The sequence below is a fragment of the Tamandua tetradactyla genome, chromosome 26 (assembly GCF_023851605.1).
Source record: "Tamandua tetradactyla isolate mTamTet1 chromosome 26, mTamTet1.pri, whole genome shotgun sequence".
Lineage (NCBI taxonomy): Eukaryota > Metazoa > Chordata > Mammalia > Pilosa > Myrmecophagidae > Tamandua > Tamandua tetradactyla.
The window spans coordinates 15,847,323-15,862,075 of record NC_135352.1 but is presented as its reverse complement, the minus strand read 5'-3'; the positions used below and the strand labels follow the sequence as shown (position 1 = coordinate 15,862,075).

Here is a 14,753-nt window from a genome sequence, read left to right as displayed (position 1 = left end):
TAGAAAGCAGCAATCCTATCCTTTCCAAGGGTCTATGCAGCAGCTCTGTTCTCTGTAAATGCTGGAGTGTTGGCTGCAACTTTGAGGGACATTGGAGAGAACACCTATTTCTCAACTCCACCCTCTCCAAGCTTTGGGGCAACACTCAGGATCTCTGACATCTCTGGAGTATGTGTTTCACCTCTCCAGATCAATGGGGTGGCAACCAGGCTCCCCCTAATCCCCAAGGAATGTGCTCCACCCTCTTCAAGGCCTGGGGCACCATAACTCTTCCAGAACATCTAGGCAGAAGACCCACCTTCTGCCTTCAGGGCAAACTCACCCTCTCGAATGCATGGATGGGTCGGTTCTCCTGGCCCTAGGTTTCTTGGCTGTAGACCTGAGCTTCTATAGTTCTGCCTCTGAAGCCATTTTTCCTTCAATTTTGCCCCTTTTCTGTCCCTTTTATTCAAGACTTGTAGTGGATCTGTTCATACAGCTCTTGCAAAAAATGTGTTGATTTTCCACATAGTACACAAGGATCAAAACCATCAGACAATTACACTTTCCACAAATTGTTTTGCATAACTCCCTTTCCAATCCTGGCTTTTCCTGAAATCCTGACTGGTTCAATGTTTGGTTTAACATTCATGTAGGGCACTATTCACTGGGGTCTCATTTTTTGGAAGTCCAGAATTTTCCAAACCATTAGTTTCTGTTCTCTTTATACCCAAGTTTCAGTTCTCAACTTATTTCATTCCTCTCGTATTTTACTATAAACTTTAAGGAGCAGCCAAGCTGCATTTTCCACACTTAATTAAGAAATCTCCTCAGCTAAGTATCTCAAGTTGTTGTCTTTAAATTCTAACTTCCATCCAAGAGCAATACACAATTTTGCCAGATGCTGTGCCACTTTAAAACATGGGTCGCCGTCCTTTCAGTTTGCAATAGCACATTCCTCATTTCTATTTAAGGCCTCATCACAGTTATCTTTTGAGTCCACATTTCTACCAGCAGTCTCTTCAAAGCATTTTAGGCCTTCTCTATCAAAATCTTCACAATTGTTCTAGACTCTTCCCCTTGTCTATTTAAAAAGCCGTTCCAACATGTTTGGTATTTGCAAACCATAGCGCCTCACTTCTCTGGCACCAAAATCTGTATTAGTTTGTTAAGCTGCCAGCATGCATTATACCAGAAATGGATGAGCTTTTATAAAGGGGAGTTATTATGCTGCAAGTTTACAGTTCTAAGATTATAAATATGTTCTAACTAAGGCACCCAGAAAAAGGTACCTTGGCTCAAGGAAGGGTAAGCTGGGAAGGTAAGTAGCTGGCATCTGCTGGTGCCTTGCTCCTGAATTCCATTGCTTTCAGCCCCTGTTTCCTGCAGGGGTTCTTAACTTGACTTCTGTAGGCCTTCACTTAGCTCCTCTGGGACATAACTCTGGGTTCTAGATTGCTTAGCATCTCAGGTCTGCTGGACCCTGCATCACTAAACGTCGGGTCTCGTGCTGGTTCTGTCAGCTCTTAAGTAACTGTTCTCCCAATGTCTGCATCTGCTGTGCTCTGAGCTCTCTCTAAAATGCTTCCTCTTTTAAAGAACTCCAGTAAATTAATCAAGACCCACGTTCATGTAATCAGAAGGTCATACCCATAATTGGGCACTTCACATCTCCATGGAGATAATCTAATAAAAAATTTCCACCCTGTGATATTGAATCAGGATTAAAAGAAATGGCTGCTTCCACAAGAGTGGATCAGGATTAAAAAAGGATTTCTAGGGATAAATGATAGCTTCAAACTGGCATCCCCTATAATTACAGTTCTTGCAAGAAAGATTCTGATTTTATTTTCTGTGCCAAAGTTTTGTCCCCAAATACTGTTTCACTGAAAATAAGGAGGAGCTGCAGCAATTGCTATCACAGGGAATATATAAGGCTTCCCAAAGAATTTCATTTAATTAATGAGTTAGATACTATAATCCTCTATGGTCATTTTAGTTTTTATATTTCCCATCAGAGTAAAAAACATTCATGTGAGCCTCAAGTTCAAGGTCAGGGAATGTTGTCAGTGGAATAACTAATGTCCAAACTCTGAGCTTGTTATCAGATTACATCACATTTTTTATGTCAAAGATGTAAGGACACTTTAGTGGCATAACCATAAAGCTTGGATTTCCCCTGACTCATATTATCTTAAATATCACTTTTAGCATATATTACTATTTTTTCTGCTCTCTTGGTACTTAATCAAAAACAGCCTCAAGATACATCATTGTTAATTTTCCTTGTTTCTATTCCTTTGTAAACCCAGTGAGAAAAGAAATCATACTTTCTTTTTTCTGCCATAAAGACATATCTATTAAGGGGTAAGCAGGCATTTATCTGCACAGCTAGGTATCTGTCCAATTTCAACAACCCAGTGAAGTCCACAGTTGAGCTGTTTTGCTAAAAATAATTTATTTGAACACTGGATTCAAAATTTCAGGCTACAAATTTGATATTTATTTCCAAACAATGGGGAATTCTAAGGAGCTAGTGGAAAGAAAGCTATTCTATGCAGGTACATTATACGGAAGTACTCAGGAGCCTTAACAAAGATCACATGATTTTCAAACGCAAGAGTGGATTGAGATCAGACAACGTGTTCTCCCTCACACAAAAGCCCCAGAGTTCTGGATATTTGACATCTCTCCCACTAGTTATTCCTACTGTGTGCTACAAAACAGACTGTTCTCTGGTCCCTCGACAAGATTTCATCTCCTGAATTGTATAATATTGTCTCTACAGGATTTCTGTATACCAAAGAAACATAAAAGCAAAGATATCCCTGGAAAAGTCAGAAAGACCTAGTCCAGCTTCACCCCTGATGGCCAAACATTCAGAATTTGGCTTTAAAAAGCAAAAAAAAGGACATGAAAAACGAAACAAGCAAGCAAACATGCAAAAAAGCCCACTGATGCTTTGTTCCTTTTTTGTTATTTCTTGGGTTTGAATGAAAATTTCACCTCGGGAAGCAGAAACAAACAAACACCCAAGAAAGCATGCAAAACTCTCCCAGCGCTACATTTGCCAGATAACCCATTATAGGAGCAAAAGATCGCAACCCTGACAAATAAATCACTCTGAGAACTGGGGCTTCCCAAGGGTAACATCAGAGATTATCAGCCAGGCAGAAATGTTAACATACATTTTCCCATGATTGCAAGGCCCTTTGATAATGCTTTTTTTTTTTTTTCCTTTTGCAGAAAAGTCACAATACCCTGCATGACAGGAACATTTTATGCAAATAGCAGTAAACTGTGTGAACCTGCCCAGCCAGTCACTTTTGCCCAGGCAAACACCCCCCACATAAAGATTTTCATCCCACATGCAACATTATCCCATAAGGCTCCCCAGGACGTTAAGGGATCTGCGCTTAAAGACTCAATTTCCAGGTGAAAAAAGGATCAAGTTTTGAGCAGGCTGAGCTCTTGGTGGTGACCCAGTAAGAGGAGGCTCTATTGACATTGGGAGAGGATTCTCCCCTAGATAAGTCTGCATGGCTGAAAAGGAGATCAGATCCTGGGTCGATCTAACACCAAGGATCGTGAGATTTCAGAGCTGGAAGCCCCATCTGTGATGAGTAGGTCTGATGCTCTCTCTCTCTCTCTCTTTTTTTTTTAAATAATGTATTAGGTGCACTTTTAAATTTTTTTATTAATTAAAAATTTTTTTTAAACAACAACAAACACAAACTTTCTTACCATATGATCATTCCATTCTACATATATAATCAGTAATTCACAATATCATCACACAGTTGTATATTCATCATCATGATCATTTCTTAGAACATTTGTATCGATTCAGAAAAAGAAATAAAAAGAAAACTAAAAAATTCTTACATACCATACCCCTTACCCCTCCCTTTCATTGATCTCTAGCATTTCAATCTACTAAATTTATTTTAACATTTGTTCCCCTTATTATTCATTTTTAATCCATACATTTTACTCAACTGTCAAAAAAGTAGACAAAACGAGCTGATGCTCTTTTATCTACTCATTTCAGTAGGGAAACCAAAACATGGAAAGGTGATGGGATCTGTGCAAGGTCAGAGAGCCCATTCATAGAAGAATCTGGACCAAATCCTTATTTATCGGACCACTTGTTGTCTATATTCATTCAAATTTCATTCATGTCTTAATTAGTAACAATTTAAAAGTTGGTGCACTGTATAGAGTTCTGAACAGATAGCAATAAATAAGATACTACCTATGTCTTAAGAAGGTACTTACCCTCAGCCAAGAAGGGAAGACGGAAGTAAAAAGATGGATATTATGGCAGAAGGTTTAACAATACCCATGTCCATCGCCCAGGAAGTGGCTACATCAGTCGTGGCATTTCCACATTGTGGGAGAGCAAGCTGTCCTTAAAACCATCCTACGCAGATCCACAGTTCCTGTGGGGAAAGATCTCCAAGTTGTATCCTTAAAGTAAAAAAAGTAAAGTTAACCTATATTTCTCAAATGTATTAGCTTTACTACATGAAGGGTTTGAATTTGATGGGCAGTTTTCCAACCCTTTTAAAAGCTGTGGAACTTCTTTTAATTGAAATTGGATATCGAAGTTGAATAGACAGAATAGAAAAAGACAGACCTGCTCTCGTTGAATTTGTGGACCCTTAAGAGCGTCTGGTCCAACCCTTTTCCACCATTGTACCTTTCACCCCGCCAGCTCCCCCCACCCCAGTAGGGAGAAGGGGCTCTGGGGCTCTTCTGGGAAAACTGAGGGCTTCCAGAATCAGGGCAGGATTGAAAACCACTGGACTAGATGACCTTTGAGAATCTGGGTTTAGGTAGAAAAAAATATATCAAATTGTATCCTTATAAAGTAGAAGCTAATTACAGTGAAACTTTCATTGGTACCTATTTTCGGGAAGGTTCCCTGTGTTACACACTTTGTTCCAGAAAAAGCCTTTGGTTTAATACATAAGTCAGATTTGTCCTGTATCCTTCTGAAATGAAATATTGAGGAGATTTTTAAATTTTTCAGTCATTTGTTATATTCTTGTGGTGAAGCTGAGTGTTCAGTTGTGTCCTTTAGATATACAGTGCTTGGATAAGTCTGTTTGCAAATTCTTTAAATAAGGAACCATTAGAAATATACTGATAGTATATGGACTAAATTTTTCTTTCATTTCTTCACTCCTCTCTGTATTTCATTTCTCCACCCACCCCCTTTGCAAGGTAACTTTTCAACTCCTGCCATCAAGTGAGGTTGGACCTCTCACCTTCCATCTTTCTTTACTTGTGAGAGTGCCCACATGTTCCTTTCTCTGCACAGAATCTGTGCTGTGCCTCTGAATTTGTTCTTACATGGCAGCCAAGGACCTAGGAAGTAGAAATCCAGTAACATACTCTGGCAAGCCAGTCAGGGGGCATTTCTCTCTGACCGTCTGGACTGGTCAGAGAAGCTAGAAGTCAGCAGAAACCACCAAAGCAAACACAAGAGGAGAGCAAGTCCACCAGAAAATGAGGACTCTATCCCAGGATGCTAAGGAGCCCAGGAGAAAGCATGGCCTGTCGGGATCTTGATTTTGGATTGTTATCCTCTAAAACTCATCTGAACCTGTCTTCCAATGGATAGTCTCTCATCTTCTCTGACTCCTGGGCGAATTGAGAGTATTTGGCTCTGTGTCAGTTTGGAAGCTGCTAGAATGTGATACACCAGAGCTGGAATGACTTTTAAAAAGGGGAATTTAATAAGTTACAAGTTTACAGTTCTAAGGAAGGAAGTGAAAGTGTCCAAATTAAGGCACAAACAAAAGGTTGCCTTTATTCAAGGAGGGTCCATGGCTCAGGAACACCTTTGTCAGCTGGGGAGTCATGCAGCTGGCATCTGTCTCTCCAAGTTCTGGCTTGCTTAACATCTCATGGTGACATCTGCTGGGCTCTGAGCATCTCCAAACATCCTTGTCTTTGTCCTCCACATGTCCGCATCTGTGTCAGCTCTGCTGTTTTTCTTGTTTCTGTTGTTTTCTGAAGTTTCTCTTCAGAAATGTTTCCTCTTTCAAAGGATTCCAGTAATCTAATCAAGATCCACCTCGAACAGGTGGAGTCACATCTCCATCTAATCAAATGCTAATATCCACAATTGGGTGGATATAATCATGGAGATAATCCCATCAAAAGATTTCCAACCTGCATTCTTGAATCAGGATTAAAAGAAACAGTTTCCTCCAAAAAATGGAATCTGGATGAAAACATGGCTTTTCTGAGTGCCTGGGTGGTTCAGTGGTAGAATGTTTACCTTCCATGGGGAAGACCCGGCTTCAATTCACAGACCATGCATTTCCCCCCACCCCAAGAAAAGATGCTTTCTAGAATACATAGTATTTTCAAACAGGCATAGGTTCCTTGACAAAGGGTTGCAGCATACCCTGTTCACGAAGACCAGAATCAACCAGCGCAGACCCAGTTTTCAGTCTATGAAACTTCAGCATGAGTTTTATATCATGCTTGTGAATAGCAGCCTGCTTATAGCTCATGATTTTCCTTTCCTAACTGCCTGCCCTTGTGGACGTCATCATCCAGCAGCAGATGCTGAAGACAGTATCTTTTTACAGGCTGCTTAATCAGTATCACTATCGTTAAAACCATAGCGTGTCTTGCAGGCAATCTTTTCTAAATATCCAGAAACCCATTGTCTCTGAATAGTGAATCATCAGTGATCCCTTATTTGAACTCTTCGCATTGTACCTGATGGGTAACTTTGTGAAGTATCACTTGAATTATTATTGCAATTCAAATCCTGAGTCAGTTGGCCTGAGGTGCATCCAAAATTCTGCATTTCTAATGTGCTTCTAATATAATGCCGAAGCTTCTGGTTCATAGACCATATGGACTTCAGCAAGGGTATTAAGATCCACCTGGAGCATATGCCTCAACTAAAATAGCCTATTCCAAAGGTCCATCCACAAGAGATTTACACCCACAGAAATGGATTTTCTTATTAAGAACATGATCTTTTCTAGGTCAGTAAAGCTTCTGGACCACCACAAACACCACCGAAGAAAATCCCATCAGCAAGTATCTAGTAGGAAGCTTAGATTTTCATCTTTCCCTGGAGCCACAGCTCCACTGCTGGAAGACAGTGGAGGTTGAGTTGGCAGCTGAACTTGGATTACATACCTGCAAGTCTATAATGAGGTCCACTACCCACAATAATGTCAGTGGAGACTACCTGAACAGCAGTAAGGAGGCACCCTTTTCCTTTCTCAGTGAGGATTGTATCAGAATGAGCTGAGACCTTTAGGCGAGGCTGAGTTCTCCTACTCCTGTTTGGCAGTAATGAAGGCCCACTTTCCATGATACATAGGGGATTCAAATGGGGAACATGGACTTCTACCACTACCTAGAAAGAAGAGGCTGTGACTCTCTTCCCCTACCAGTGTAGTGTTAGAGGAGACCTGCTAAAGGGGAAGATTTAAATCAGATCCAAAGTCTTATAACACAACCAAAATGTCAAAGATACAGCTGAAAATCATCATACCAAGAATAAAAAATGTCTTAACTAGAATAGGAAAAGAAAGTCAACAGATGCCAACACTGAGATGAAACATATTTTGGAATTAACTTACAAGAATCTTAAAGCAGTCATCATAAACATGTTTCAATGAACAATTATGAAACAGACTTGAAACAAATGAAAAATATAAAGTGTGAGCAAAAAAATAGATACAAGGATGGACCAAAATGGAAACTTTAGAACCTAATAATACTATTACCATAAGTAAACACAAAAACCTCTATGGTGGGCTAAACAGCAGAGTGGAGAAGAAATAAGAAAGAATCAGTGAACCTGAAGATAGAACTGTAGAACTTCCAATCTGAAAAACAGAAAAAAAAAATGATGAGAACCTCATGGACTTATTGGACTACATTTGTGTCACCAAAGTTCCAGACAAAGAAAGAGGATGGAACAAAAAATATATGCAAAGAAATAATAGCTGGAAATTGCCCAAACTTGGCTAAAAAAAATGTTAAGGTTCAAGAATATGGCTAAACCCAAAACAGAATAAAAATCATAAAAGGTTACACCAGGACACAATATAGTCAAACTCCTAAACAGTAACAAAATAAAATAATCTTGAAGCAATGAGAGAGGAAGGATGCATTTCCTATATGAAACCATCACTTTATATGACAGAAAACAAAGCTGAGCTAACTAGCTCACTCATTATCCTTACTGACCCAGCTGACATCGAGCCAGCAGCCAGACATGTATGTCACTGAAGCCATCCTATCCAATCCAGCCCCCGTACACCCTGGCAGCTGACCATAGAGGCACTGGTGAGCCCAGACCATATCAGCAGAACTGCCCAATTGACCCACAGACCCATGATTAATAATGAATACTTTTTATTACTTCCCGAGCTTGGGGGTGGCTGGTTACATGCTGACAACTAACTGATATCATCACCAACTATTTCTTATTGGTAAAGAAGATAGTGGACCCGAGATCCTATTGAATCTTGTACAGTTTACATCCTTCTGTCAGTACTTTATATTTTTTTAAATATTGTGATTGTAAAAACAACACACAAACCTTCTTGACATACAAACATTCCATACATGCTGCACAAACAATGGCTCACAATATCATCACATAGTCGTGTATTCATCACCATGATCATTTTTTTTGAACATTTGCATCACTCCAGCAAAAGAAATTAAAAAAGAGTGCTCGCTTCGGCAGCCACATATACTAAAATCGGAACGATACAGAGGAAATTAGCATGGCCCCTGCACAAGGATGACACGCAAATTCATGAAGCATTCCATATTTTTAAAATGAGAATAAGAAAAAAACTATTACCATAAGCAGACACAAAAACCTCTATGGTGGGCTAAACAGCAGAGCGGAGAAGAAGTAAGAAAGAATCAGTCGGGCGGGCCACGGTGGTTCAGCAGGTAAGAGTGCTTGCCTGCCATGTCCAAGGACCCGGGTTCGATTCCCAGTGCCTGCCCATGTAAAAAAGAAAGAATCAGTGAACCTGAAGATAGAACCGTAGAACTTCCAATGTGAAAAACAGAAAAAAAAATGATGAGAGCCTCATGGATTTATTGGACTTTTAAAATGAGAATAGGAAAAAAACTCATATATACCATATTCCTTACCCCTCCCTCTCACTAACCACTAGCGTTTCAATCTACTCAATTTATTTTAAACTTTGTCCCCCAATTATCTGTTTATTTTTTATCCATAATTTTTACTCATCTGTGTCAGTACTTGAAAGACAACACTTCTTTTGAGTGAAAGGAATTTGCATAAACCACATAAGGGCTTAGAGAGAATGCCTCATTTCAAAATATGCTTGGATGAAAAATAAATAAAAATAAAAAATAAAAATAGAATACGCTGGGATGAATATGAGCAAGCATTTACATCCACCAAGGAAACATTCTCTGGGGGGGTTGGTCAGTTAGCTCTGTGTATTTTCCTCTGTATGGGAGCCCCAGTGACCTCAAGCTTCACCAGGGCTATTTCTAGGAAACATCTGAAGTCATTTCGGGGAGCAAATGTATTTATTTCTATGGAGCTATAAAATGTAGTTAGAAACAAAAGCAAACAAATAACATTGTCTAATGTCCCTTCCAAATCAGAAAACAGAGAGATCTTGAGTTGATTGAGCTTTCAGGAACCCCAAATATGTGTCATCCCTGCAAAAATGAGCAAGGATCCTGAAATATGTCCCCTCTGTGGAGCAAACAAGAGTTTAGCCTTCTCTGTATCAATAAACATTGTTCTCCTCTCTCTTCTCTCTCCCATAGGAGAGATCTGTGGATGCATACAGGCTAGTTTCACCCACTGAAGACCGTACCTTAGTTTATGGGCCAACAGTCCCCAGTGTCAGATGGTAATGGCTTCCAGCTTCCCAAAGCCTGGGAGGTCTTCCTTTTGAGAAAGAAGCAGGAGGAAGGAAAGTGAGATTAATTTATGCAAATATATGCAACATAATTCAGATGGTCTTTGCCAGATAGCACAAATGGCTGGGGTGATTTAGTACTTTCCCACTCTCCACAGAAAGAGCTCTAGACACCAGTTCTTTATTCTAGTGGCAGTGTTCCTGGACCAACAATCAGGCTTTGCAGCAGCAATTTGTTGCTTTACCTTTAAAAATAAACAGACAAATTCAATCTAACATCCAACCTGAATAAATAAACCCACAAGGGGAGTCTCAATATCTAGAGAAAATAAACCAGGCCTGCAAGACTTAGAATCAGGAAAATTTTAACCTAAGAGAAATTATGAAGGCGGAGTTTAAAGATGGAGAGTCAGAGCTTGGTTAATATTGTGAAATGCTGGAGAGAGCTGAGGGAGGGGCAGCTGAAAAGAAAAAATTAGTTTCCTGCGAACTTTAGAAACTCAATTCTAATAGACTGAGAGAAGATGATAGTGGCTTTAGGAATGAACAGGGATGGAATCAATAAAAATAGTGGGCCAGTTTATAGGAAATTTAGGTAGAAAAGGTAAGAAATACAGTGATAGTTGAAAGATGGTGGGAAGTCAAGAAAAACATTTTTTTTTCATGAGCAGTGTAAAGAATTGCAGGAATTAGACTAATCCAGAACAGCGAGTGGGCAGAAACTGAAGCTACAAGGGAAAAAGGAGATAAGGGATGGTCCTCAAATAAGAAAGGGGAGATAGGATTAAGAAATGTTAAGAACTATTTAAGAAATAGATTTAAAACTCACAAATCGGACATTTAAACACAAAACTGTCTAAACTGAACCTAATTTAGCTTATAAACCCCCATTTCCACTTAGTATTTCAGTCACTTGTGGTTTTGAGCTGGGTCATTTCAAGACTTAAACTCGGACAGTTCAAAATTAAAGATTGTCTTCCTCCTTCTTCTCCTCCTCTCTTCCTCAAGAGTGATCTGAATTTCTAGGAGGTTTCCCTGCTGTCTTGGCACCTTGGCTCCCACTGTTGTGTGGCTAGAGGAACCTGGTATATGGGCATCACCGCTTCCTGGCATGTGCTGCTGATATCCATAGTCCCACCACAGTTTCTGGTCTCGTGTTCCATACATTCTAGTCAACTGGACCCCACTGAATGCTTCCATGCCCACCCACATTCTGGCAGACAGGGTACTCTTTTCTTTGTCATATCATGTTCAGCAGCTGCTATCTAAGCCCATCTACCTACTTACCTCACTGCTGACCATTACTAACCCATCGTACATGTTATACGCGGAACTTCTCTATGAGGCTTGTAGCTTCCTCAGCTAAATCTGGTAAGCAAAGCAATGCTTTCTTCTGTCTGTAATCTCTTAAACTTTTCTGGGGGTTCGGATTGTTTTGGTTTCCTGGATACTACAACAAATACCATACAATGCGTTAGTTTGAACAACGGGAATTTATTGGCTTATGGATTGCAGTCTAGCAGAAGTCCAAATTCAAGGCATCACCAAGGCTTTCTCCCAGAAAACTGCAGTGTTCTGGGGATGGCTGCTGGCAACCCTTTGGACTTGGGCTTTTCTGTCACGTGGGAATGCACGTAATGGCTTCTTTTCCTTTCTCTTCTGAGTTCCATTGACTTCCAGCTTCTAGCTGCTCCTGTGGCTTCTCTTTCTGTGACCAATTTCTTTGGCTTTATAAGGAGATCAGCCATAGTGGTTTGAGGTCCACTCGTATTTAGTTTGCACATGCTTTAACTAATAACTTCTTTAAAAGTCTTATTTACAAATGGGTTCACACTAGGGGTTGGGACTTGAACATACCTTTTGTTGGAGACAAGATTCAATCCCCAACACTGATGCTCCACCATGTACAGTGTTGGAAGAACTCTTCTCTGGTAACCTCTAACTCTTAAACTCCAGACATTTTCTTCCATCCTTCCTCTTGGGCCAGCTGCTGAGATTTTCATGGCCATTCCCAGTGGAGGAAATGCAGCTCTTGAGTCATCATTTTGCATTCTTCCCTACTCTATGATGATGGCTTCCTTATTCACTTCCTCTGACTCCATTTGTGAGGAAGGGATTCCCACCCTTGGAATATGGGGATGGCCAAGCATCTGACACCTGACACAAGAGAAATGAGACTGACAACGGTTATCAGTCGCATATACTCACAGCTTCAGGAGGAGGACACCACACTTTATGCTGGACCACACAAGGGTTGCACGCAGGCACAGAATGAGTAGGCAGGAGCTGTCAGAGGTAGGCTTTGTAGCAACAAAAGGATAAGGTGACCCCCGGGTTCTTACAGAAGGATGTGATTAGCTTGTTTTAATAATTTCAAGGGCTGGCAGAGATCTGAAGCCCACTACTCAAGGATAAGCAGCCCTGTGCCTTCTTTCCATAAGAAAAGCTGTTTAGTTAGAGGACCTTATCTGTAAGAGCAGAGTAAACGGGGGAACTTGTGGTCAGGCCATTCAGGGCCCTCGAGATTTTCTCCAGATGTCAAAAGAGCGCTTATATTAATTTTAGACCTTACACACCAGTGGCCAAAACTATTTAGACCTTACACACCAATGGCCAAAACCCAAGCTGCTCGAGGCACTGCTGAATGTGATATTTAAAGCCAAACTTTGTCTGGAATGTCTAGCAGGAATGGTTTTCAGATTCAGCTAGATCCTTGTTTAATTAGCCACTTAAACAAGTATTTTTTTATTCTGCCACAAATTCCAAGTTTCCTTACTTAGTTTGTAAAGTTGAAGCAGGCAGGTAGAGGTTAGTACAGACCTGCGATTTTGATTGGCCTGCCTTGAAGTTCCCACCTTTTCAAGGGTGCATCAGTAGCAACAGCCTCACATGTAAAAGAGAGCACATTATCATATATTTACTTATGCTCTAGTACTTAATGTGGTTTTACTTCCTCTCAACTACACTGTGAATTTCCTACAATCAGGAAATGCATCTGCTCTTTTAATCTAACCTACAGAGACTCATACAATGTTACACAATTATGAAGCTCTTAATACATGATGGTTGAATAAATGAGTGAAGCAAGGAAGAAGGAAGCCAAAGAAAACCATAAGAAACCAGGGTATGCTCACTCTGACTGCTTCATGTCTTTTTCTTGCTCAGCATGTTGACTGCTTTTTTCTCTCTCAAAGATAAGTTTTCCTGTTACTCATTTCATTGGAGGAGAGAACCAAACCTGAGTTCCTTTGTCACATCTTTGTTAAAGAGACAAGTCCAAAACCCAAACCAAAAATCTCTTAGTCCCAAATTGAATTCCTATTTAACTCACCTTGTGTTAGGTGTCCCACCTCTGACCTACTCATTTATGACAAAAGACTGGACCTTACAGAAGGTACCTTCTGTAGAAGTGGCTCCTGAAGGCACCTTCTTCTCCAACCCATGAATGGTGCTTCCCAGAAAAAGGAAGAGAGATCAGGCATTTAACCAAGAAGTTAGATTCTATAAGATAGACTATTACATAGTCATTTATAATGACTACTACAAATATGTAATAAAAAATTATTGGTTTGAAATAAGTGGTATAAAAAGCAGTATATAAAATAATAAATAAACTTGCATATGAATCTGTATTTTATAAAAATAATGTTAAATACGAAGAAAAGATGCTTACTATGATTAGGCACCAGGGAAAAGCAAATAATTCTCCATGGGTAGTGAAATGATAGGTCATCATATCATTCCACGCTAAACTTTCCCGTGTTTTCACCATTATCCAGAATAGACATAAACTATGTTTATAATCAGAAATACATTACTTCTTTAAAAATATAATCATATCTATAGTCAATTGACTTTCAACAAGGGTGCCAAGACCACTGAATGAGGAAAGAATAGTCTCTTCAACAAATGGTGCTAGGAAAATGGCATACACACATGCAAATGAATGAAATTGGACCCTTACTTCACACCATATACCCAAATGAATTCAAAATGGATCAGTTATCTAATTATAAGAGCTAAAACTATAAAACTCTTAGAGAAAAAGATAGAAAATCTTCAGGACCTTAGATTAGGCAATGGAATCTTAGGTCTGACACCAAAAGCATTAGCAACAGAACAAAAAGAAGTGAATTGCACTTCATCACAATTAAAAACATTTGTGCATCATAGAACATTATCAAGAAAGTGAAAAAGCAATCTGAAGATTATAAATCATAAACCTGATAAGGATTTAGTATCCAGAAAATATAATAAACTCTGGCAACTCATCAACAATTAAAGCAACTCAATTTTAAAAACTGGCAAAAAAGTCTTGAAAAGACATTTCGCCAGAGAAAATACACTAATGGACAATAAGCACAGAAAAGATGTTTACCATGATTAGGCACCAGGGAAATGAAAATCATAGCCACATTGAAATACCATTTCACCTCCACTAGGCTACTATTTAAAAATCTGAAAATAACAAGTGTTGGCAAGGATAAAAAGAAATAGGAACGCTTACATGTTGCTGGTGGCAATGTAAAATGGTGCAGTTGCTATGGAAAACAGTTTGGTCCTTCCTCAAAAGTCGAGCAGTATTACCACTGACTTGGCAATACCACTTCTAGGTAAATACCCCAAAGAATTGAAGGCAGGGACTCAAATAGATATTTGTATGCCATTGTTCAGAGCAGCATTATTCACAATAGCCAAAAGGTGGAAGCAACTCAAGTGTTCATCAACAAATAATTGGATAAGCAAAATGTGGTACATACATACAGTGGCATATTATTGAGTGATAAATAGGTATAAAGTTGTGATACATGCTACAACATGGATGAACCTTGAAGACCTCATGTTGAATGAAATGTCAGACAC

General features: G+C 39.6%; 1 long non-coding RNA gene and 1 other non-coding gene across 4 annotated transcripts in view; one reads left to right on the top strand and one right to left on the bottom strand.

The window, feature by feature from the left end:
• LOC143669710 (uncharacterized) overlaps positions 1 to 14,753 on the bottom strand; it is a 43,297-nt gene that overhangs the window by 13,278 nt on the left and 15,266 nt on the right. For all 3 annotated transcript variants that reach the window (XR_013169003.1, XR_013169005.1, XR_013169004.1), the window contains 2 exons: positions 9,846 to 9,919; positions 4,258 to 4,449 (listed from right to left, as the gene is read on the bottom strand). This is a non-coding gene — a long non-coding RNA (uncharacterized LOC143669710). The remainder of the gene's footprint in view (positions 1 to 4,257; positions 4,450 to 9,845; positions 9,920 to 14,753) is intronic.
• Positions 8,704 to 8,811, top strand: LOC143670076 (U6 spliceosomal RNA). Its single transcript, XR_013169257.1, has one exon. It is a non-coding gene; the product is annotated as a U6 spliceosomal RNA (small nuclear RNA).